General features: G+C 37.2%; 1 long non-coding RNA gene and 1 other non-coding gene across 5 annotated transcripts in view; both read left to right on the top strand.

The window, feature by feature from the left end:
• The window catches only part of LOC101907203 (uncharacterized), a 143,176-nt gene that overhangs the window by 16,076 nt on the left and 105,038 nt on the right, over positions 1-22,062 (top strand). For 3 of the 4 annotated variants that reach the window (XR_239064.5, XR_009492080.1, XR_813889.4), the window contains exons 5-6: positions 16,342-16,418; positions 18,191-18,227. This is a non-coding gene — a long non-coding RNA (uncharacterized lncRNA). The remainder of the gene's footprint in view (positions 1-16,341; positions 16,419-18,190; positions 18,228-22,062) is intronic. The other variant, XR_009492081.1, reaches the window with a different exon arrangement.
• LOC112443338 (small nucleolar RNA SNORD109A) lies at positions 17,138-17,204 on the top strand. Its single transcript, XR_003031676.1, has one exon. It is a non-coding gene; the product is annotated as a small nucleolar RNA SNORD109A (small nucleolar RNA).

Below are 22,062 nucleotides of genomic sequence, written 5' to 3' on the forward strand. Positions count from 1 at the left end.
ATAATTAGAACCACACATGGAACAATGGACAGGTTCAAATTTGGAAAGGAGTGCAGCAAGGATGTATATCATCACCCTGCTTATTTAACTTATTTGTAGAGTACATCATGTGAAATGCTGACCTGGATGAATCACATATGACATCATGATTTCCAGGATAATTATCAACAACCTCAGATATGCAGATGATAGCACTTTAATGGCAGAAAATAAAGAGAAACTAAAGAGCCTCTTAATGAAGGTGAAAGAGAAAAGTGAAAAAGCTGGCTTGAAAACCAACTTTAAGAAAATCTAAGATTATGGCATCCAGTCCCATCACTGTATGGCAAATAAAAGGAAATAAAGTGGAAGTAATGACAAAGTTTATTTTCTTGGGCTCCAAAATCACTGATGATGGTGACTAAAGACATGAAAGTAAGGAAGGAAAGCTATGACAAACCTAGACAGCATATTAAAAAGCAGAGACATCACTGCCAAGAAAGGTCCATATAGTCAAAGCTGTGGTTTTTCCAGTAGTCATGTATTTACATGAGAGTGGGACTATAAAAAAGGCTAAGTGCAGAAGAATTGGTGCTTTCAAATTGTTGTGCTGAGGAAGAGTCTTCAGAGTCCCTTGGACTTCAAGGAGATGAAACCAATCATAAAGGAAATTGACCTTAAATAGTCATTGGAAGGACTGTTTCTGAAGCTGAAGCTCCAATACTTTGGCCACCTGATGTGAAGAGCCAACTCATTGGAAAAGACCTCAATGATGGGAAAGATTGAAGGCAAAAGGAGAAGAAGGCAGCAGAGGATAAGATAGAAAGATAGCATCACTGACTCAAAGGACATGAATCTGAGCAAACTCTGGGGGATAGTGGAGGACAGAGAAGCCTGCCATGCTACAGTCCATGGGGACTCTGAGAGTCAGACAGGACTAAGAGGCTGAACAGCAACAGCAGCAGTGTCCTGTTTGTCATCTATAGTTTTAACAGACATTGAAGAACCAGTAGGAATTTCTTCTTTCTTTAATCATTCCATGTTGTGTAAATCAACTATTGCATAATTAATGGTGCTTTTGATTGCATTCTATATTTGTTTTTGATATAAAGATATGTCAAATAAATTATTTACCATTAAAATTTTTATTTTTCATCATTGAATATTGTCCATTTTTTGTTCTTCATTACAGACTACTTAGTAAGAAGACTTTTTCGTCATTTTTGACTGTACTTTTACCATCGTATCTTCCTGCATTCAATCTAGCCACTTGTACACTGAAATTTAAACTTTATTCCTGCTAGGTGCTTTCTGGAACTATTATGTATATTTGTGAATATGCATATTTCCTAAATAAATTAGTTATTTGTTGAATGCCTTCTTAATATCTGATCCTAATTGGCAGGAATTTTCCAAATAGTTTAGTGCTCTTCAGTTTTTAGTTTTCAAGCATTTTGATGCCAGTTTTTTGGTACTTTTTATTTTCTTTTTTTCTTTCTGCATGTCTGATTGATAGTCTGCATGTCTGATACCATAGACTGGTATACAAGTCTATGATTTTATGTGAGTGGCAACACCAGTGTAGCATGTGGTGACTCAAATTTCAAATAAAGCATTGGACTAGTGAAAACAGGGCTCTATGAAAGTTTCATTCAATTGGGAAACATGAAGATTATAATAGATTTTCATCTCATAAATGACTGGCATAATTTCCAAGATCCTTTTGAGAAACTTTCATCTATCTTCTGAATTTACTTTAAATGAAACTTCAGAAGTTTTATTATTCTATGGTGAATATTTATTATAACCTAAAAATGTTTAAACAATTCATTTTCATTGTATTTTTTAGGGTGGTTATAGTGTTGTGATATGCTTTAAGCATTCGTGGACTACTCACAATTAAGAGACCTAGGCAACTGTGGCCTCATGTTTGAGATTCATATATATGCTTTGCCTATGATATGTGGTCTTGAATATAATATATGCAAACTGATATATCTTCTAACATTTCTAATATTTGCATTGCTTTACTTCTTTCCTTAGAAAGGAAGTGGGCTTCCCTGGTGGCTCAGATGGTAAAGCGTCTGTCTGCAGTGCAGGAGACCTTGGTTCAATCCCTGGGTTGGGAAGATCCCCTGGAGAAGGAAATGGCCACCCACTCCAGTATTCTTGCCTGGAAAATCCTATGGATGGAGGAGCCTAGTAGGCTACAGTCCATGGGGTCGCAAAGAGTCAGACATGACTGAGTGACTTCACTTTCACTTTAGAAAGGAAGTACATAGTGCAATTAATTATTATTGTTCTTGATATTGCATCCTGATAATACACCTAAGGACTTGCTTGTTTGTGTCCTCGATTGATAAACCTGCAGTCAACAACATAAGCATTTTGGCTATTTTAGAGTAAGAATAATATTCCTTGTGTAGAAATTATAGAATAGTCCACATGAATAGTACATACATGAGAGATGTAGTTCTCAATAATAATAATGAAAAAATGAAATCTCAATTTCCTAAAGCACCTGGTAGATCCCCAGAAATGTTGTAGTAAATGTTCCAGTTTACCCTTGAAAGGTTGTTTTGGTCTACAGGTTACGGTTCTTGCCTCAGGCACGAGAGGTCCCAGGTTCAGATTCGGGACAAGCCCCCAAGATGAAAGGTTGTTGCTGAGCCCTGAAAGATGCCAGGATTCTTGGCCTCCAGAAGAGAGGAAATCAAATGATGAGGCTTGATCACTCAGAGCTTTTGTGTGATAAAGTTTTATTAAAGTGTAAAAGAGATAAAGCTTCTGACATAGACATCAGAAGGGGGCAGAAAGAGTGCCCCCCTGCTATCCTTAGCAGTATGTTACGTATCTATCAGCAGGCTGCTAATTAGAGAAAGGAAATGTCTCAAAACTCAGAGTGGCACCCTCATCCACATGAATTTTGAGACAATATTGGCACAAGGTGATTCATCCCAGGTGATAAAACAACTGACATGAATCTTAAAGAAAGGCAGGTTTCCAAGCAAATATATAGTTTCATTAACATAGGGATCACGATAAACTATGGACAATTCTGCAGATGATGAATGCAGCCATGAAATTAAAAGACGCTTACTCCTTGGAAGGAAAGTTATGACCAACCTAGATAGCATATTCAAAAGCAGAGACATTACTTTGTCAACAAAGGTCCGTCTAGTCAAGGCTATGGTTTTTCCTGTGGTCATGTATGGATGTGAGAGTTGGACTGTGAAGAAGGCTGAGCACCGAAGAATTGATGCTTTTGAACTGTGGTGCTGGAGAAGACTCTTGAGAGTCCCTTGGACTGCAAGGAGATCCAACCAGTCCATTCTTAAGGAGATCAGCCCTGGGATTTCTTTGGAGGGAATGATGCTGAAGCTGAAACTCCAGTACTTTGGCCACCTTATGCGAAGAGTTGACTCATTGGAAAAGACTCTGATGCTGGGAGGGATTAGGGGCAGGAGGAGAAGGGGACGACAGAGGATGAGATGGCTGGATGGCATCACTGACTCGATGGACGTGAGTCTGAGTGAACTCCGGGAGTTGGTGATGGACAGGGAGGCCTGGCGTGCTGCGATTCATGGGGTCGCAAAGAGTCGGACACGACTGAGCGACTGAACTGAACTGAACTGAACTGAACATAGATTAGGAGAACAATTGTTTGAGTGAAACTTACTGGTTTGTTGAGCCCTTATCGGTTCTGAGTCTTAAGCTGAACGAATTGACTTGAAGAAAGACAGAGTCTAGGGTTAAAACATAGTTCATTAACATAGCTTAAGAAAAACATTTCCATAAGAAAAACGCATTGGTTAGCTCAAGATTTGACTTTGGAAGTAATGATGCTGAAGCTGAAACTCCAGTACTTTGGCCACCTCTTGTGACGAGTTGACTCATTGGAAAAGACTCTGATGCTGGGAGGGATTGAGGGGCAGGAGGAGAAGGGGACGACAGAGGATGAGATAGCTGGATGGCATCAGTGACTCGATGGATGTGAGTCTGAGTGAACTCTGGGAGTTGGTGATGGACAGGGAGGCCTGGCCTGCTGCGATTCATGGGGTTGCAGAGTTTGACACAACTGAGCGACTGAACTGAACTAAACTAAGTTCAGGTGGAATCAGGTGTCATCATGGCAGCACAGAATTTTAAGAGAAAACTTTTAATTTTGTATAGAGAAGGGAAAAAAATTGACACTTGTAGTTTGTTTCTTCCTGCAGCTTAAGAGAGAGAGAAAAAATGCCTGACGCTTGCAGCCTATTTCCTCTGTTTGGAGACCCCTAGCCTTCCTGCCTGTTACCCTGTCACCCTGATACCAGGGTTTAAAGGTACTATATCTGGTAAGAATTTTCAGGAAAGAATGATTAAATCTCTGGGTAGTTTTATAGTTCATCATCTTCATCATCAATTAAAAATGGGCAAAAGACATGAATAAATTTTTGCCAAAGAAAACAAATGGAAAGCAGCTTTATCATTTCATTGATGAGTTCTAGAATTTTACTGGTAGCATCGTTAGGATTTTCTATGTATAGTATTATGTCATCTGCAAAGAGTGACTGTTTTAATTTTTCTTTTACAATTTGGCTTCCTTTCATTTCTTTTTCTTCTCTGACTGCCATGGCTAGGGCTTCCAAAAGTATGTTGAATAAGGTGGTGAGAATGGACACCCTTGTCTTGTTCCTGATCTTAGCTTTCAGATTTCAGGAAAGGCTTTCAGATTTTCACCACTGAGTGTGATGTCACCTATGATTTTGTCACATATGGCCTTTATTATGTTGCAGTAGGTTCCCTCTGTGCCCATTTTCTGGAAAGTATCATAAATGGGTATTTAATTTTATTAAAATAATTTTCTGATTCTGTTGACATGATCATATGGTTTTTATTCTTCAATTTGTTAATGGGGTGCATCACAGTCATTTAGAGATATTGAAAAATTCTTGAATCCCATTTGATCATGATGTCTGGTCCTTTTAATGTATTTTAATGTATTGTTAGATTTATTTTGCTAGACTTTTGTTGAGGATTTTTGCATCTATGTTCCTCAGTGCTATTGGCCTGTAATTTTTTTGTGTGATGTCTTTCTGTGGTTTGATATCAAAGTGATGGGGACCTCTTGAATAAGTTTGGCAGTGTTCCTTTCTCTGAAATTTTTTGGAAGAATTTCAGAAGGATAGATGTTAACTCTTCTCCAAAAGTTTGATTGAATTCACCTGTGAAGTCATCTGCTTCTAGATGTTTGTTCTGGGAGGAGTTTTTTCCCTCGGTTTCAATTTCAGTACTTGTGGTTCGTCTGTTTATACTATTTCTTCTTGATTCAATCTTGGAAGGTTGTACCTTTCTAAGAATTTATTTCTCCTAGGTTGTTCAGTTTATTGGCATATAGTTCCTTGTGGCATCTCTCACAATCCTTTGTATTTCTGTGATGCAAGTTGTAACTTCTCCTTTTTCATTTCTAATTTTATTGATTTGAGTCCTCTCCCTTTTTTCTTGATGAATCTGGCTAAAGATTTATCAATTTTGTTTACCTTCTCAAAGAACCAGCTTTTAGGTTCATTGATCTTTGTTACTGTTCTCTTTGTCTCTATTTCAATTATTTCTGCTTTGGTCTTTATGATTTCTTTCCTTCTAATAACTTTGAGTTTTAATTGTCTCTCTAGTTGCTTTGGGTGTAAGGTTACATTGTTTACTTGGGATTTTTCTTGTTTCCTGAGGTAAGATTGTATTGCTATAAATTTCTATATTAGAACTGCTTTTGCTGTGTTTTTGGATCATCATGTTTTCTTTTACATTTGCCTCTCTATATTTTTTTATTTCCTCTTTGGTTTCTTCAGTGATCCATTAGTTATTTAGTAGCATACTATTTAACCTCTATGTGTTTCTGGTTTTTATAGTTTGTGGGTTTTTTTTTTTTTTTTCTTATAGTTGATTTCTAATCTTATAGTATTGTGGTCACAAAAGATGCTTGATATAATTTTAAGTTTTAAAAATTTACTGAGGCTCAATTTTTGGCCCAAGATGTGATCTATCCTGGAAAATGTTCCATGTGCACTTGAAAAGAATGAGTATTCTGCTGCTTTTGAATGGAATGCTCTGTATATCAGAGAAGGCAATGGCAACCCACTCCAGTACTCTTGCCTTGGAAAATCCCATGGACGGAGGAGCCTGGTAGGCTGCAGTTCATGGGGTCACTAAGAGTCAGACACAACTGAGCAACTTCACTTTCACTTTCATGCATTGGAGAAGGAAATGGCAACCCACTCCAGTGTTCTTGCCTGGAGAATCCCAGGGACTGGGGAGCCTGGTGGGTTGCCATCTATGGGTTGCACAGAGTCGGACACGACTGAAGCGACTTAGCAGCAGTAGCTCTGTATATATAGCAATTAAGTCTATATGGTGTAATGTGTGATTTAATGCCCGTGTTTCCTTATTGATTTTCTTTCTGGATGATATGTTGTCCATTGTTGTAAGGGGAATGTTAAAGTTCTCTACTATTATTATGTTACTATCAGTTCCTCTTTTTATGGCTGTTAGTATTTGTCTTACATATTGAGATGCTCATATGTTGAGTGTATATATACATTTACAACTGTTATATCTTCTTACTGGGTAATCCCTCGACATTATGTAGTGTCCTTCTTTGCATCTTGTAACAGCCTTTATTTTAAAGTCTATTTTGTCTGATATGAGTATTGATACTCCAGCTTTGTTTTGATTCCATTTGCATGAAGTATCTTTTTCCATTCTCTTACTTGCAATCTGTCTGTGTCCCTAGATCTGAAGTGGGTCTCTTGTAGACAGCACCTATACAAGTCTTGTTCTTGTATCCATTCAGTCACTCTGTGTCTTTTGATTGGGGCATATAATCCATTTACATTTAAGCAAATTACCAATGTTTATGCTTAATGCCATTTTGTTCATTTTTATGAATATTTTCTGTAGGTCTTTTTTCTTTCTCTTTTGTTTTCTTTTCTTGTGGTGTGATGTACATACAATTTTAGTGTTGTGCTGGTGTTGCTTTTTCTTTTGTTTGTGTATCTATTGTAGTTTTTTGGTTTGTGATTACCATGCAGTTTTGATATAGCAGTCTATATAAATATAAGATTGTTTTAAGTTGCTGGTCTTTTAATTTCCAGTGCATTTCCAATACCTTGCCTTTTTATACTTCTCACAATTGCTAGATTTGATGCTGTATTTGTGTGCAGATGATTTCCCACTTCTATTTTATCTTTGCCTTTAACAGTGAGTGATCCCATTTGTAATTTTTGTTGTTGTTGTTTGTTTCTAGTTGTGGCCTTTTTGTTTCCACCTAGAGAAGTTCCTTTAGCATTTCTTGTAAAGTTGGTTTGGTGGTGTGGAATTCTCTGGGTTTTTGCTTGTCTGTAAAGCTTCTGATTTCTTTGTTGATTCTGAATGAGGGCCTTGGTGGGTATAGTATTCTTAGTTATAGGTTATTCCCTTTCATCACTTTAACTATATCATGCCACTCCCTTCTGGCCTGCAGAGTTTCTACTTAAAAATCAGCTGATAACCTTATGGGGATTTCCTTGTATATTATTTTTTGCTTGTTGGTTTTAATACTTTTTTCTTTTTTTCCCAGTTTTATCAATATGCATCTCTGCATGTTCCTTCCTGGGTTTATCCTGCCTAGTGAAGTGAAAGTCGCTCAGTTGTGTCCAACTCTTGCGACCCCATGGACTGTAGCCTTCGAAGTTCCTCCATCCATGGGATTCTCCAGGCAAGAATACTGGAGTGGGTTGCCATTTCCTTCTCCAGGGGATCTTCCCAATCCTGGAATCGAACCCATGTCTCCTGCATTGCAGGCAGATTCTTTACCGACTGAGCTAGGAAGGAAGCCCATTATCCTACCTGGGACTCTGCAATTCCTGAACTTGGGTGACTGTTTCCTTTTCCATATCAGGGAAATTTTGAGATATGATCTCTTCAAATATTTTCTCAAGCCCTTTCTCTCTCTCTTTTTCTGGGACATCTATAATGCAAATTTTGGTGAATTTAATGTTGTCCCAAGGTCTCTAAAACTGTCCTCATTCATTTATGTTCTTTTTACTTTATTTTGTTCTGCCGCAGTGAGTCCCATCATTTTGTCTTCCAGCACATTTATCTGTTCTGCCTCATTTACTCTGCTACCGATTTCTTCTAGTGTATTTTTAATTTCACTAGTTGTATTGTTTATCTCTGTTTTTTCCTTTATATCTTCTAGCTCTTTGTTAAACATTTCTTGTATCTTTTTAGTCTGTTCCTCCATTCTTTTTATAAGATCTTGGATCATCTTACTATCATTACTCTGAATTCTTTTTCAAATACATTGCCTATTTCCACTTCACATAGTTTTCCTCTGGCATTTGTCTTGTTCCTTCATCTGGAACATATTCCTCAGCCACCTTATTTTGTCTAAGTAATCCACAGGCTACAGGATCATAGTTTCCCTTGGTTCTGGTATCTTCCCCCTTGTGAGTGAGGCTGATCCAAGAGACTTGCTCAGGCTTCCTTGTGGGAAGTACTGGTGGCTTCCCACCAGTTGGTGAAGCTGGATCCTGTCCCTCTGGTGGACAGGGCCCTGTCGAGGGGTGTGTTTAGTGGTAGCTGTGGGCTCAGAAAGACTTTAAGTGGCCTATACCAAGGGAACATTTCATGCAAATATGGGCTCGATAAAGGACAGAAATGGTAGGGACCTAACAGAAGCAAAAGGTATTAAGAAGAGGCGGCAAGAATACACAGAAGAACTGTACAAAAAAAGATCTTCATGACCCAGTAATCACAATGGTGTGATCACTCACCTAAAGCCAGGTATCCTGGAATGTGAAGTCAAGTGGGTTTTAGGAAGCATCACTACGAACAAAGCTAGAGGAGGTGATGAAATTCCAGTTGAGTTATTTCAAATTCTGAAAGATGATGCTGTGAAAGTGCTACACTCAATATGGCAGCAAATTTGGAAAACTCAGCAGTGGCCACAGGACTGGAAAAGGGCAGTTTTCATTCCAATCCCAAAGAAAGGCAATGCCAAAGAATGCTCAAAATACCACACAATGCTCATCTCACATGCTAGTAAAATAATGCTCAAAATTCTCCAAGCCAGCCTTTTTCAATACATGAACCATGAACTTCCAGATGTTCAAGCTGGTTTTAGAAAACGCAGAGGAACCAGGGATCAAATTGCCAATATCCCCTGGATCATCAAAAAAGCAAGAGAGTTCCAGAAAAACATCTATTTCTGCTTTATTGACTATGCCAAAGCCTTTGACTGTGTGGATCACAATAAACTGTAGAAAATTCTGGAAGAGATGAAAATACCACACCACCTGACCTGCCTCTTGAGAAACCTGTATGCAGGTCAGGAAACAACAGTTAGAACTGGACATGGAACAGACTGGTTCCAAATAGGAAAAGGAGTACGTCAAGGTTGTATATTGTCACCCTGTTTATTTAACTTATATGCAGAGTACATCATGAGAAACACTGGACTGGAAGAAACACAAGCTGGAATCAAGATTGCCGGGAGAAATATCAATAACCTCAGATATGCAGATGACACCACCCTTATGGCAGAAAGTGAAGAGGAACTCAAAAGCCTCTTGATGAAAGTGAAAGTGGAGAGTGAAAAAGTTGGCTTAAAGCTCAACATTCAGAAAACTAAGATCATGGCATCTGGTCCCATCACTTCATGGGAAATAGATGGGGAAACAGTGGAAACAGTGTCAGACTTTATTTTTTTGGGCTCCAAAATCACTGCAGATGGTGATTTCAGCCATGAAATTAAAAGACACTTACTCCTTGGAAAGAAAGTTATGACCAACCTAGATAGCATCTTAAAAAGCAGAGACATTACTTTGCCAACAAAGGTTCATCTAGTCAAGGCTATGATTTTTCCAGTAGTCATGTATGGATGTGAGGGTTGGACTATAAAGAAAGCTGAGCGCCGAAGAATTGATGTTTTTGAACTGTGGTATTGGAGAAGACTCTTGAGAGTCCCTTGGACTGCAAGGAGATCCAACCAGTCTATCCTAAAGGAGATCAGTCCTGGGTGTTCATTGGAAGGACTGATACTGAAGCTGAAACTCCAGTACTTTGGCCACCTCATGTGAAGAGTTGATTCATTGGAAAAGACCCTGATGCTGGGAGGGATTGGGAGCAGGAGGAGAAGGGGACGACAGTGGATGAGATGCCTGGATGGCATCACCAACTCGATGCACATGAGTTTGGGTGAACTCTGGGAGTTGGTGATGGACAAGGAGGCTTGGCGTGCTGTGATTCATGGGATCGCAAAGAGTTGGACACGACTGAGCGACTGAACTGAACTGAACTGATATGCTGATGGGGGGTTGGGTGTGTTGTGTTCCAGCCCTGTGGATTTTTTGGCCTGAGGCATCCTAGCACTGGAGCTAAGGGCTCTTGGGTGAGGCCAGATGTTGACATCTAAATGGTCGCCTCTAGAACAGCTCATGCCAGTGAGTACCCCCGAATACCTCTACCACCAGTATTCTTGTCCCTGTAGTGATTCCCTGTAGAGTTGCCCTCTGCCTCCTCAGGAGACCTTCCAAGTCCAGCAGGTAGGTCTGGCTGAGGCTGCAGACCTTCATAAAGTCACTTTTTTTCTCCCTGGGTCCTGGTGTATGTGTGTGCTCTCCAAGAGTGTAGTTTCTGTTTCCCAAAATCCTATGGTGTCCCCTCAATCAAGCCCCACTAGCTCTTAAAGTCAAATGCTCTGAGGGGCTCCTGCACCTGATGTCAGGCGCCAAATAAGGGAGCCTTACTTGGAGTTCAGAATTCTCACACCTATGGGGGAATCTCTGTGGTATAATTATTTTCCAGTTTGTGGGTCTCCCACCTGGTGGCTATGGCAGTTCATTGTACTGTGTATGTGCCATATCTACCATCTTGTTGTAGCTTCTTCTTTGTCTTTGGAAGTGGAGTATCTTTTGTAGGTTTGTCTTTTTTTTTGTCAGTGGTTATTCAGCATATGGTTGTGAGTTTGGTGTGTTCATGAAAGTAGGTGAGATCAGCTCCTTCTATTCCACCATCAGCCTTGAATCTAGGTTGCTGACTTAGGTCAGTTCAGCTCTCACAACATGAGTCATCTGAAAAATTGAACTGGGAAGCTTAGATCTTGAGTAGCCATTCCATTTCTGGGAAGATGTTTTCTGCATACACATTCAGCAACCATAGTAGCTTCAGAGCAATTGTCCCTCTGTGTCTGCAGAGGATTTGTTCCAGGAACCACGAGGATAATAGAATCCTATTCAATCCCTTACATCAATTGGTGTCACTGTAGCTTTTAATGTATTAATATTTATTTTTATTGAAATGCAATTGATGTGCAATATTATGTTAGTATCAAGTGTGCTAACAGTCATTTGACACTTATTACATACATTATGAAATAGTCACCACAATAAATCTAGTAACCACTTGTCTTCATATGCAGTCATTACAATGTTATTGACCATATTCCTTATGCTATATACTACATTCCAAAGGCTTATCTATTTTATAGCTTAAAATTCGTACCTCTTAATTCCTTTCACCTATTTTACCTATGTGCCCCCACCCCTGTAGAAAACACCAATTTTTTTTCTCTGTATTTATGAGTCTGCTTTGGTCTTTTGTTTGTATTGGTAATTGATTCCACAGTTAAATGAGGTCATATTATATTTGTCATCTGTTTGACTTACTTCACTTACCATAATACTCTATAAGTCCATCCATGTTTTCATAAATGTCAAATTGTATTCTTTTTATGGATGAGTAATATTCAATTGCATATATATATATATAATATATTTTTATTCATTCATCTATCAATGGACACTTAAACTGTTTCCATATCTTGGCTATATAAATAATGCTATAATAAACATGAGGGTGAATATGTATTTTTTCAATTAGTATCTTTGTTTTATTTGTGTAAATACCCAGCAGTGAAATTGCTGGATTATATAGCAATTATATTTTAAATATCTTGAGGAAGCTCTATACTGTTTTCCATAGTGACTACACCAACTTGCAATCCCACCAACAATGCATAAGAGTGCACTTTTCACCACATCCTAAACAACACTTATTTGTTGACTTTTTTATTATTTAATGTAATTTTGATAGGTATAAGGTAGTATTTTATATTGGTTTTTATTTGCTTTTCCCTGATGTTTATTAATGTTAGCATCTTTTCATGTATCTGTTGTCCATCTGTATATCTTCTTTGAGAAAATGTCTGTTCAGGTCCCCAGCTCATTTTTTAAGTGGGTGTTTTTTTTCTGATGTACAGTTGTATATGTACATCCAAGCTTGTTTTGGTTAGTTGGAGTCAAGTTTCCAAATTTTAGAATTATTTGTTCTAGCTCTGTAAAAAAAGAAATACCATTGATGTTTTCATAGGGATTTAATTGAATCTAAGGTTGGCTTGCATACAATGATCATTTTAAAAATACTAATTCTTCCAATCTATAAGCATGAAGTGTATTTCCATTTATTTGTGTCATCTTCAATTTCTTTCATCAGTCTTATCGTTTGAGTGCAAGATTTTTATCTCCTTGGTTAGAGTTATGCCAGGATATTTTATCCTTTTTGATGCAATTATAAATCAGATTATTTTCTTAATTTCTCTTTTGATACTTTGTTATCAATATATGCTGCTTCCCTGGTGGCTCAGACGGTAAAGCATCTACCTGCAATGTGGGAGACCCAGGTTCAATCCCTGGGTTGGGAAGATCCTCTGGAGAAGGAAATGACAACCTACTCCAGTACCCTTGACTGAAAAATCCCATGGATGGAGGAACCTGGTGGGCTACAGTCCATGGAGTTGCAAAGAATCAGACATAATATTGAAGTGAGAGACTTCACTATCAGTATATAGAAATGTAACATTTTTTTCATCAATATTGTGTCCTGTGACTCTACTAAAGCCACTGAAGATTTCCAGTAGTTGTTTGGTGATGTCTTGAGGAGTTTTTATATATAGCATCCTGTCATCTGTAAACAGTGACAGATTTACTTCTTTCCAATTTAGTTTTACTTTTTGTCTGATTTTTGTGGCTAGGACTTCCAATACTATGCTAAATAAAAGTGGTAAGAATGGGTATCCTTGTCTTGCTCCTGATCTCAGAGATGTATTTACTTTTTCACCACTGAATTGATGTTAGCTGTGGGCTTGTCATAAATGGCCTTTATTTTGTTGTGTTTATTCTATACCTAATTTGTTGGAATTTTTATTAAACGGATGTTGAATTTTGTCAAAAGCATTCTCTGAATCTATTGAGAAGGTTTTTATGATTTTTATTCCACATTGATTAATTTGTGAATATTGAACCACCTTCCATTCCTAGGCTAAATCCTAGGAATTAGGAAGCCATCTAGTCCTTGACACTTTTGTTAGAAGTTTTAAATTAATGATTCTTTTTTTATTACTGCTAATTTGGTGTTTATACTGTCTGTTTTTTTCTGATTCTATCTGGGCAGATTGTATAAGGAATTGATTCATTTTTTCTAGGTTTTACATTTTATTGGTGTATATTGTTCATAGTCAGAGAAGGCAATGGCATCCCACTCCAGTACTCTTGCCTGGGAAATCCCATGGACGGAGGAGCCTGGTAGGCTACAGTCCATGGGGTCGCGAAGCATCAGACACGACTGAGCGACTTCACTTTCAATATTCACTTTCATGCACTGGAGAAGGAAATAGCAACCCACTCCAGTATTCTTGCCTGGAGAATCCCAGAGACAGAGGAGCCTGGTGGGCTACCATCTATGGGGTCACACAGATTTGGACATGACTGACACGACTTAGCAGCAGCAGCATTGTTCATAATAATCTCTTATGATATTTTGTATTTCTGTGGTGCTGATTGTAATTTTTTTATTTTTATTGGTGATTTTATTTGAACCTGCTCTCTTTCTTGGGGATTCTTGGTATCATTGAATTTTCTATTATTTCTTATTCTCTGTTATTATTTCCACTTTTATCTTTATTATTTCTTTTCTTTTAATAACTTTTGGGTTTGTTTGCTCTTTTTTCTAGTTCCTTTAGATGTAACTTTATATATTGTTTGAGATGTGATTGTTTTCTGAAGTAGGTTTGTGTGACTATAAATTTTCATCGTAAAACTGCTTTGTGACTAATATTTTGGAATGTTGTCTTTAGATTTTCATTTATCTTCAGGTATATTATTTTTTTATTTGTTTTAGTTGGAGGCTAATTACTTTACAATATTGTGGTGGTTTTTGCCATACATTGACATGAATCAGCCATGGGTGTACATGTTTCTCCCCATCCCGAAGCCCTCTCCCACCTCCTTCCCCATCCCATCCCACCAACTTTGAGTGCCCTGTTTCATGCATTGAACTTGGACTGGTCATCTATTTCACATATGGTAATATACATGTTTCAATGCTATTCTCTCAAATCATCCCACTCTTACCTTCTCCCAGAGTCCAAAAGTCTGTTCTTTACATCTATCTGTGTTTCTTTTGTTGTCTTGCATATAGGGTTGTTGTTTTTATTGTTTAGACCCCATGTTTTTGATTCTGTGCCATTTTTCTTGTAATTGATTTCTAGTATATAATTGTGATTGGAAAAAATGCTTGATCTGATTTCAATTTTCTTAAATTTATTGAGACATCTTTGTGGCCTAGCACGTGATCTATCCTGGAGAATGTTCCATGTGTATTTGAAAATAATATTTATTTTGCTGCTTTTGGGTAGAATGTTCTACATATATCTATTAAGGCTACATGATCTAACATTTCATTTAAGCCCAATGTTTCCTCATTGATTCTCTGTATGGATGATCTATCTGTTCATTGAGGTAATTGTGGTATACAAGTTCTATGTGTGTGTTAGTCTCTCAGTCATGTTCGACTCTTTGCAACCTGCCAGTCTCCTCTGTCCATGGGATTGTCTCAGCAAGGATACTGAAGTAGGTAGCCATTCCCTTCTCCAGGTGATCTTCCTGACCCAGGGATTGAACCCAGGTCTCCTGTGTTGCAGGTAGATTCTTTACCATCTAAGCCAGCAGGGAAGCCTAGAAGTCCTGTACTATTATTTTATTACTGTCAGTTTCTTTCTTTATGGTTGTCACTATTTGCTTTATGTTTTTAGATGATCCTATTTTGAGTGCATAGATATTTTCTATTGTTATATCTTATTGCTAGGTTGATCACTTAATCATTATATAATGTCCCTCTTTGTTTCTTATACAGTTTGTTTTAAGTCTATTTTGTCTGATGTAAGTATTGCTATTCAAGATTTCTTTTTTTTCCATTCACATGGAATACCTGTTTTTATTCCTTATTTTCAGTCTGTATATATCTTTCAATCTGAAATGAGTTTATAGGTAGTATATAGTGTGTGTGTGTGTGTGTGTGTGTATCCTGTTTTTATATTTATTTAGCACCATTATATGTCTTTTGAGTGGAATACTCAGTCCATTACAACTAAAGTAATTATTGGTAATTATGTACTTATTTTCATTTTGTTAATTGTTTCCTGGTTTTTGTTAAAAAATGTATCCTATCCTATGTGTTTCAATATGAACACATGTCTTCTGTGGCTATGGAGTATAAATCTATCAGATAGAAGTATCACATTGAATACTTTGCATACTTTTATAATCTTTTAGGTGATATAACCCAAGTTCACAGTTAACTACTGTTTCTTTAGACCTGGGTTCGATTGTTTCTATTATACCAAATATACGTATCAGCACTGAAAATCACCTCACTGCAATACCACTTCATGTATCTTTTTAGACAGAGGAACCTTGGGATCCTTCTGGAGTTGCCATTATAACCAAAGTTACTAAAATCAAGTCGAATACCCACCTATGCTGTTTTCCCTATAAGCTGGATGCAAATGGTAAATTCTCAAGAGAATTAGTATGGTGTAAGGAATGCTTATTGGTTGATAGTTGTCCTGTCTGGATCAAGGATGAGCATAAGTATCAGGGTTACTGAAATCCATCCAAGTGGCCTTAGACAAGTAACACTCCCAGAACTGGCTTAATTGATAACTTCCTCAAATATCTCTCAATACCCCTACCACATGCATTGCATTTTTTAATCACAGGATATTTTTATATCATAAGGTACTTATATATTATATAGTCTTTATTAGATACAACTTTAGAATTTTCCATTTCAGATAACTGCTCTGTCATTTGCATAGTTCAGTAGAGAGGATTATAGGCTATTTGCAAAAAGTAAAAAACTCAGAGAGGGAGCAAGTGGCAAGTGAAATAGGAAGGGTGACAGTGCGTGAAGCAACTGTGAAGTTTGTGGAAAGAAATGCCCATATGATTAAAATGGAATCACGCATGGTTTGATCTGATCTATTTTCTTTGTGGTGTTTTGCTGCAGGTCAAAAACTAGAACAAGTTACCGTGCTTTCAAGTGAACAAGTTATTTTCAAGGAAGGAAAGTGAGCAGCTACACTGGTACAGTTGTAATTCTTATGTGTTTTATAACTAATGATGTCAATAGTCAATGTCTGTAAGGTCATTCTTTCAGAGACTCAAGGGAAAATACTTTTATGATAGATATATCTTTTCTTGTGAATGTCTCTATATGGTTCAAGGAATTCTGATTATTGTTTCTTCCCTTTTTAGAACCTTTTTTATAAACAGTAACATGAATAATTTTGGAGAGTCATTGTCATATTTCCTCTTCACCATTTTGTATTGAATGACAATAATCTTGTAATTAAATGCAAATATGCTAAACATTGTTACTTTTAATTTTTATCTGGCACATTCAGAACATAGATGCTTCTACTTATATTTGTACTGTAACTATACTACATATAACTTTGCTACATTATTTACTTTTCAAATTTTTAGTTAAATTTTCTTTATTTTCCCAATAGATTTTATCTAATTTTATTAGAACAATTCAAAGTCACAGTTTTCCTCATATATATATATATATATATATATATATATACACACACACACACATATATATATGAGGGTTTTATAAATAAATATATATATATATATATATATATATATATATATATATAAGAATTTCATTATTCAGGAACTAAATATAACGTTTACTATACCAGATACTATTCTTTATTCATAATGCAGTAGGTAAGCCTGAAGGAAATGAGCCTGGCTATGGAAATGCTTATTTGTTGGGAGGGTGCTTGTCTGGATCGATGATGAGAAAAACTGTCTGAGGATGCTGAGGGACTCATTCCAGATGTCAATCTGAGGTCCAGATGAATGCCCCTCTAACCGGACAAGTAAGACTCTCAGAGCCTGGCTCTATGTGGTGACCCCTCAGTGACAACATGCCAATGTTAGTGTGCTTTTTTTCTTCCTCAAAGAAAAGGGCATTAGTGTCCTATCCTGTAGGGCATTATATATCGTTATGATATAGTGATCAATTTTGCTTTATTTTGCTCTTTGAATAAAGAGTCATAAACATGACTCTATATATACATGTGTGGCTTTCCTGGTGGATCAGTGGTAAAAAACCCACCTGCCAATGCAGGAGATGTGGATTTAATCCCTGGGTCGTAAAGATCCCCTAGAGAAGGAAATTGCAACCCACTCCAGTATTCGGAGAAGGCACTGGCGACCCACTCCAGTACTCTTGCCTGGAAATCGCATGGACGGAGGAGCCTGGTAGGCTGCAGTCCATGGCGTCGCTAAGAGTCGGACACGACTGAGCAACTTCACTTTCACTTTTCACTTTCTTGCATTGGAGAAGGAAACGGCAACCCACTTCAGTATTCTTGCCTGAAGAATCCCAGGGACAGAGGAGCCTAGTGGGCTGCCGTCTGTGGGGTCGCACAGAGTCGGACATGACTGAAGCGACTTAGCAGCAGCAGCCAGTATTCTTGCCTGGGAAAATCCAGACAGATGAGCCTGGTGGGCTACAGAGGAGCCAGGGGGGCTACAGTCCATGGGGCTGCAAAAGAGTTGGATATGACTAAAGCACTTAAAAAACAACAAATATACTTGTATATAGGAAATAGTTCTTGAGTAATGAATGAGAAAATGAAAAAGGTTAAATTAAGAAGGGGACAAGCAACTGTGATAGGTACTGAAAGTCTCATTAAAGTTGGACTTAAAGAAGGGAACACCACATGCATGCAGTAAATAATGGTAATAGAACCAAATTTTAGTTCTTTGTTATTTCTGCTATTGAATATTTTCTAAGACTCTGCTTTCCTTTTTGTCATGTTTTGCTGAGACAGCAGGACTGGAATCAGGACTTCCGCTTCAGAGGATGGGGTGAGTAGCTATTTGAAATTCATTTATCATATGCTCTGTACCAGGTCCTGAGGTTTCTCTGTTTATCTTGAGAATATTTTGGTGATGTGTCCTTTTGCTCACTAAGGTCACTTACATTATTAAATCTTTATAACTTCTTCTTTTGTTTTGACTTTTTTCTGCTTTGATGGAAAAATGTCAAATTTTAGAGAATTTTTGGCAATTTCATAGTGGATCAAAAAATTATTGTAGTAAAATTCTATATGTGCCAAAATATTTTGAGATTTTCCTCATCTTTTTAGTTGTTGGGATTTCAAGATACCAACATGATAATTCATAAGTTTTGTGATCTCAGTGTACTATATTTTTGTTTCTGCTTTAGCATAAATTAGTTGTTTGATTAACATAAATTAGTTGTCATTCATTTTTGCAACATGGAAAGTTGTACATGAGCTTTTTAGATCTCTTCAAGACCATGAAGTTTTTATACGATAAATGTTGTTCCTTTTGAAACACAAAATAGTTCAATTTTAAATATTGTATTGTACTAGAAAAAGAGTATTATTTAGAGATATTAAATGGAGAAATATGAAATATCAATATCATATATGGCATCATCATTATTTCTTCCCAAAACTTAAAATATGCCTCACCAAAAAGAGCAGTCCATATATTTCCTGGCAAGCTATGTTGAAGATTATGTGTTACTTAGGACTGTGACATTAATGCCCTAAGAATAAGTAAAGGTTTTTCCTGACAAACCTCTGTCACAAATTCTATTAAGTAGTATTTATGCTTGTGTTTATTATGTATTGTTTATTTATGTATATATTCTCTAGAACTATAGAATATAATTCTAAAGAGCTGATTAATAACTAAAAAATAGTTATGGATTAAAAAGGAAATTGGCTTAGCCAGATATTTAAATGAACTCTAGAACCTCAATCATTAACAAACATTGAGCAAGCATCTGAATAGTAGGAACAATGGAAAACATGTTTTTACTTTAAATATACCTTCTCAAAACCCCTTATTTGTATATTTATTTCTGTTAGTAGATGCACAGTGCCATGAAGTCAGGGATACTGTCTCAGTCCAAAGACTATAATACCTAATTCCCCAGTGGGTTTTAGGGAATAATTTTTTTTAATTTATTTATTTCAATTGGAGGATAATTACAATATTGTGATGGTTTTTGGCATATATCAATATGAATTGACCACAGGCATACATTTGTCCCCTCCATCATGTACCCCCCTTCCACATCCCTCCCCACCTACAAGCAAGTGAGGGAGAGGAGTCACAAGGTGTGTGATCAGCTTGTGCAGAACCCTCTTACTGGCTGATGATGTAGTAGCAGGGTGGTGCCACAAGGGTTAACATTATCAGTCCTCAGGATTTAGTAAGTCTGGGGGCTACATGTTCGTGGTCATCAAGTAGTTAACTTCTTCCACTTGGTGGATGTTTTAGCATCTATAAAACAACTCAGTGCATCAGATACTGTTATTTAGGTACTTCAGAGAGAAACTAAGTGACTGCCATATGCCAAAATCTGTGACTGCCATACAACTGATTTACTTTTTAAATTGTTACCAATTCTCCTGGCCCAAATGCTACTTTTGTCACTACATGTTCACATCCTTTCAATCATTAATTCTTGAGCCAGACCTTTGTGACTCAAGGGAGTCCTGAGAGACTGTACATTTTCTACAAATAAGAGGCAGACAGATGATATGGGGGGAGGGGCCTGTCCTGGGATGACCCCATAGAGTCCTGTTTAATTATAAAATAAAATGGAAAAATTTATTGAAGGACACAAACTACAAAAATTCAATCATAAAGAGTAGATAATCTGAATAACCCTACTAATGAAATAATTAAGCTTGTGGTTAAAATCCTTTCCATAAAGAAAACTCTAGGTCCATAAAGCTTCAAAAGAAATTAAAAAAAAAAAATACCAATCTACACAATTGTCTATAAAATTTGAAAGAAAGAAATACTTTTCTACTCATTCTATATGAACAACTTTACCTTGATTTTTTTTAAAAAAAGCATGCCATTTAAAAAATATTTAAAAATTCCTCTTGAGCATAAATGGAAACGAAGAACACCAATACAGTATACTAATGCATATATATGAAATTTAGAAAGATGGTAACAATAACCCTGTATATGAGACAGCAAAAGAGACACTGATGTATAGAACAGTCTTTTGGACTCTGTGGGAGAGGGAGAGGGTGGGATGATTTGGGAGAATGGCATTGAAACATGTATAATATCATATATGAAACGAGTCTCCAGTCCAGGTTCGATGCATGATACTGGATGCTTGGGTGCACTGGGACGACCCAGAGGGATGGTATGGAAGGAGGTGGGAGGAGGGTTCAGGATGGGGAACACATGTATACCTGTGGCGGATTCATGTTGATATATGGCAAAACCAATACAATATTGTAAAGTTAAAAAATAAAATTAAATTAAATTAAAAAAAATAAAAATTAAAAAAAAATCAAAATTTTAGTAAATGAAATTTGACAATATATAGAAATACTGTATGGCCAAGTGAGGCTTATCCAAGAACTGCAAGGTTGGTTAACATTTAAAAATCAATGAATGTAGGTAAAACACCTCCAGAAAGTCAAAGTGAAAAACCTTCAAATAACTTGCTTCTCTATAAAATTAACAGGAACCCTGACAAAATGGTCAAAATTACTTTTTAAGAACTCTGGAAATTAACCAAAGATTTGTAGAATTTCAAAAAACATTTATTCAAGAAAACTGGCTGACATTCACCAAGGATAGCAAGCTTTGTAATATTTTAACTTGCCAACTTCCAATACCTCTCTCCCTAGCACTATGGCAGGCTTGAAAATAGTAGACCAGCAGCCATCAGTGGAAGAACAAGTTTGGAGATCCCCCAAAAGTCCTGTCCTCAGAAAATTATTACATTGACCTCTCTGGAAGCTCCCTAAAACAGTCCTGTTTACAGGACTTGTATTTGTGCTGTCTGTATCTGTAGCAAGGGGGAAGGGCTAACTCAGAGCTCACTCAGTAGAGTAAACCCTATTCCAGAAAAGTAACCAAAAGGAACCCATGGAAATTTTTTAGTGTAACATGTCCTTAAAGTGTTGATAGCAACTGGGTTAAAGAATGTGGCCAAAAAACTAAAAAAAGAAATCTTGGAAATGAGATGAACAAAGTATTCTTTGAAAATCCTTTTTGATCTAGAAAGCTACATACTTGTGCAGAGTTGCTTGCCTGAACATGAAACACTTGAATAGGACCTAAGCAATTGCCTCTGGCTTTCTTTTTGTTAATTAATTACTTTTTGGCTGTGCTGGGTGTTTGTTGTGGCGCATGAGTTTCTCACTGCCATGGCTTATCTTCTTGCAGAGCACAGGCTTTAGGCACATGGGCTTCAGTAGTTGCAGCTCACAGGCTCTAAAGTGTGGGCTCAGTAGTTGTGGTGCATGGGCTCAGTTGACCCATGACACGTAGAAACTTCCTGGCCCAGGGGTTGAACCTGTGTCCTCTTCATTGGCAGGCAGATTCTTAGCCACTGTATCACCAGGTAATCCTGCCTTTGGCTTTCTTTGAGGATCTGTCCAATCAAAAGGTGAAGAAGGCTAAGGAAGTGCTGTGAACTACCTGGGGCTTAAATGTAAGCCCCAACACACACACACACACACACACACACACAAACACACCCTTAAGAAAGGGTGAGAGATGTATTTATTAGCTGACCACTAAGATAACTAAGAAAAAACTTCAGTGTCCACCTACTGCTGGGAATAGAGACTTTACACAGTTAGTCCATGAAGATCATTTTTAAGACAAACAGCAATAACAACAAACA

This window comes from Bos taurus, chromosome 21 (assembly GCF_002263795.3).
Source record: "Bos taurus isolate L1 Dominette 01449 registration number 42190680 breed Hereford chromosome 21, ARS-UCD2.0, whole genome shotgun sequence".
In the NCBI taxonomy this organism is placed as follows: Eukaryota; Metazoa; Chordata; class Mammalia; order Artiodactyla; family Bovidae; genus Bos; species Bos taurus.